Source organism: Oculina patagonica, unplaced genomic scaffold (genome assembly GCF_052425735.1).
Source record: "Oculina patagonica isolate OP01 unplaced genomic scaffold, crgOcupat unplaced1097, whole genome shotgun sequence".
NCBI classification, from domain to species: Eukaryota; Metazoa; Cnidaria; class Anthozoa; order Scleractinia; family Oculinidae; genus Oculina; species Oculina patagonica.
The window spans coordinates 2517-6906 of record NW_027557080.1 but is presented as its reverse complement, the minus strand read 5'-3'; the positions used below and the strand labels follow the sequence as shown (position 1 = coordinate 6906).

Sequence of the window (4390 nt, the reverse complement as noted above, 5' to 3'; positions counted from 1 at the left end):
TAGACTGTCCACAGCCCTCTATTTTTTAGTGTTTTTTCGATCGACGAGCGCACGGTGAGGACGGCGAGAGAACTGGACGCCAACGCAAAACGGAAATCCCGCCCCCTCCCCCCGCGCGCTTGCGCTTCGCGCTCGCTTCGTTTGCTTTTTTGCGTTGAAAAATCGAGAGGCTGTGGACAGTCTACTAACATCCGTGACACAGTCCCTTTAAGCTAAGCTTCAAACAATATTTGACTAGGATACCGTGATGATTCATTTTAGCACGTTCCTTCCAATAAGCGACCCCTCCCTTCTTGAATGCGTTTTTTTTTTTAACAAGCGCCCCTTTTCCGAAAAGCGTCCCTACACCAGTAAGCTCCTTTTACGTAAACGCTCTTTTTCCACAAAGCGACACATTCTGTTTCAATTACTAAAGTACCATCAGAGAACATTTAGATTGTCCGTGGTTCATCTTCCTTTGAATTCTGAACTGCTCATAACATTCCAACATTAAGTGTCTCAACTATCTCGACTGTTTTCTCCATGAGAAGGCACAATTCCTTCAAACGAAATATTTTTCTTTCGTTTGACACATTCGGGTTGGGGTGGGGGAATAAAGAAGCAATACTTCTTTAAGTCACTTTATGCTACTGATAACCGCGGCAAACTTCGGCGAAAAGGGTGGCTTTTGCCAGAGCATCAGACGTCCTTTTCCGTTTTTGTATACAGTCGACTCTCTCTAAGACGGACACCGTCGGGACCGGCCCCAACTGTCCGTCTTATAGAGGTGTCCGCCTTATAGAGAGTCGAGGTAATGTGACACCAGAAATTTTGAGACGATAAAGCTAAACGGCTATGCACAACGAATACACGTCTGTTTTAGTCACTTACGTTAGCAAAACCTATAAAGTGGAACAAAAATAATATCAGAGATTCGACTTGTTTGTTAATAACAAACGGTGATACTGTAAGTAGAAAACTAAGTCTACAAGTTTAAGCAGAGAAGTAATGCGTTTTAGCGGATTGTTTTTGGTAAATTTGGTATTCTAAATGCGCTGACCTGCTATGCTATATGTCGATAACAAGTTTTGAAGTATTATTCACGAAAAAATAACTTTTAGTGCCTGTCCGTTGGCGGTTTCAAAGTGTCCGTTGTCCGTCTTAGTGCCTGTTTACATGATTCCGGAATGACTTTCATTCCGGAACGAAACTCGTTCCGGAATGAAGTTCGTTCTGCATTCACATGACAGAGTCGACCGGTTCAACCAAAGGCATTTTCACGTGCGTGGTTTTCGCGCGAGGTGAAAACTAGGTGGCGCATGTTTCGCGCGAGATCAAAACAAGATGGCGCATGTTTCGCGCAAACATGTTTTTGTGCCCATTAAATGCCGTATCTGCAATTTTAACGAGTAGTTTGACCATAGAGCTGCTTCATTGGGCTAAACAGTAAATGCTATTACGTTTTTTCGCTTTGAATTCAAACTGTGGAGTCCGTGTGCGGTTTCATGAGTTACGATTTCATCTCGGAACGAAATTCGTTCTGTGTTTACATGATACCAGAATGAAATGTCATTCCAGAACGAAACTTTCATTCCGGAATGAAAACCGGAATGAACTCATTCCGGAATGACTTGACTTTCGTCTCGGTATCATGTAAACAGATACAGAGAAATGTATGGGGATGGAATGAACTCGTTCCGGAATGAAAGTCATTCCGGAATCATGTAAACAGGCCCTTAGAGAGGTGTCCGGCTTACAGAGAGTTTTCTTACAGTAAAATGACTGAAAAACGGCAGGGACCATAACCAGGTGTCCGTCTTATGGAGGTGTCTGTCTTATAGAGGTGTCCGTTAAGAGAGAGTTGACTGTAAAGGCCTGGCAAAACGAGGAAACATGTTTCCAGAAACAGGCTGGAAACATGTTTCCATAATTGTTTCCTCGTTTTGACATGTTTCCATGCCGCGTGGAAGCACGAAATGTTTCTGCCGTGTAGCAGAAGCAAATTTTACTTCCTGGAAGCAAAATTGGCGCTGGAAACAATGTTTCCCATATGGCAAAACTGGGAAACATTGAGGAAACATGCGCGCGCTATACATGTTTCGGGAAACATGTTTCCTCGTTTTGCCAGGCCTTAAGAACAAGACATTCCGGGTCTGAGGAGAGGAGAAGACCCATATTACGACTACGAGTATGACTTTCAATGCAGACTAGTGGTTAATATTCTGTCGTGCGTTTCAATTTACAGTTCACAACTGTGACGACATACGGATTATCGAGCAGTGTTTGCTGGGCATCGTCATACTGAACGCCATTGGTGCGGTTCTTGTCCTGGCTGGTTCTATCATCGGCTGTATGGGAACTTGTTGTGCGCGCCATACCGTAAGTAACGAAATCTCTTAGTGAACTGTCACGCATTCTTCACGAACATCGACAGACTGTCGTTAGGCTGTCGGAAAACTGTCGTTACACTGTCGGTAAACTTCGGCAAACTGTCGGTAGACTCTTGGTAAACTTTCGGTAAACCGTCACTGTAAGTAGTCTATCGGCCAACAATCGGCCGACGACTGAACAATTTCAAGAGCTACTAAATCGATTCAGGAGTGCTTTTCAGCTCAGTTTAGATTGATTTCCAAGCCTTTTTGACCACTTAAAATCAAAACGGCGCACTTTAATTTTCACAAGCATTAACCACAATCTCTTTCTTTTAACAGCACACCAATGTGGTCGTTGTGGAACAGGCTGGAATGCAAACAGTGCCTCATTCCTAACAATAAACTTTTTCCGAGTGGTGAGAGGAATCGAGAACTCGGCGACTGAGGGAGAACACCTTGAAGGTCCTCGATTTTTCCCCAGGATTAACTTTGTACTTTTGTCGGAGATTACAACGTCGACATTTGAGATAAGGATTCTTGTTGTACTTTTTCCACAGTATTTGAAGGTTGATGCAGTTGACGAGACATTCAAAATTAAACCAGTTACTGTTTTAAAACTATTCTTGTCAACACAGAATATTATTTTAAATAAAAACAGAAATTGAAAAAGAAAGCATGCTGGCTACTGGTTATTTCCGCCTCATTTATTTATGGCTTAAAACTAAAATATCAGTCACACGGTGGCTTTGGGTTTCCCAATAGATTTTGGAACTATATATAAACATCACCCTTTCTTATCTTCTTAGCCAACTGCCCTAGACACTAACAGAGTTTATTATTCAGCATTTCTCGAAATTGAATGGCAGGAACACTTGAAATCAGACTTGAATTTACGAGAAAGTTAACACTGAGTTCACATGTTCTTACAGTTCTTAGGGCCGGGCCAAACGTCGAACATCACATGAGTCGCACCTAATCCAAATGAGCAAAACCTATTGTTTTTTGGTCATTTGCATTAGGTCGCATTAGGTTCGACTCATGTGAAGTTTAGCGTTTAGCCCGGGCCTTAGTCTTCTTAGTTTTTAATGGCTATCGAAAACTCATGGCTTGTACTACGGCTGCAAGAAAGGCAAAATTTATTGGCCAATATTTTGACTAGCAGAGCAAGTCCTTTTCAGGGCCAGCACTATTCTATTGTGGTCAATACATTTTACCCTTCAGCCTTCTGGTACGAGCATTTCTTAAACAAGGGATCCGGCAACAAACAAGTCTCTAGCATCCAAACTGTTTTTTTTTTTTTTATATAAAAAGGGAATGCTAGAGGATGGCCCTTGATGGACTATAGCATCCCATCCAGGGGGATGAAGAAATTATATGACAAACACCATAGACCACCTGGCTTCTCCGCAAATCAACTGATGCTTTAGTTTTTTCATTGAATTTCATTTTTCGTCAAAGTTATAACGTTTTGCCGTTGTCAGCCATAGTTATTGTACACTTTTTACTATATTTCGAGCCGTAATGGAAGTCTGATTTCAGTCTTCTAAATTACTGATTAGTTCCAAATGAAAATAGTTTGTTATATAACTTAATTTACAGACATCATTGGGGTTGCTTGATTTTCAATTTTTCCCCTTTTTGAACGGCCAAGAATTTCTATTTTTTGATTACCGTACTGCGACTACGTACCGTATTGCACGAAATTTTCGCGAGATAAAACTTTCAAGTTTTTGTGGTTCCATAAAGCACTGTAAGCAATTTTGAAAAGCCATTCAAAAAAGTAATGCTTCACAATTCACTTAATTTAAAAAAAGACGAAACGGCAGATGTTAAGAACACACAAGAAAAAAATTCGTACACCGCTTCCGAAAGCAGAAAAGCTCAGAAACGCTAAGTTCATTAACCTGTACTGTCTTATATACTCTATTCCTTCTTGCCTTATTAGTACATTTGTGTTGTAAATGAATAAAAAAACAAACAAAGAAAAGATATTCCTTCTTGTCACCCACTACAGGGGAAACACAGTCACACAGAAAAGC

At 41.1% G+C, this 4390-nt stretch overlaps 1 long non-coding RNA gene across 1 annotated transcript; it reads left to right on the top strand.

Annotated features, from left to right (window-relative positions):
* The first annotated feature begins 2193 nt into the window (after window positions 1–2193).
* On the top strand, window positions 2194–3024 carry LOC144639593 (uncharacterized). The gene is made up of 2 exons (XR_013568180.1): window positions 2194–2358; window positions 2691–3024. It is a non-coding gene; the product is annotated as an uncharacterized LOC144639593 (long non-coding RNA).
* Window positions 3025–4390: the final 1366 nt, after the last annotated feature.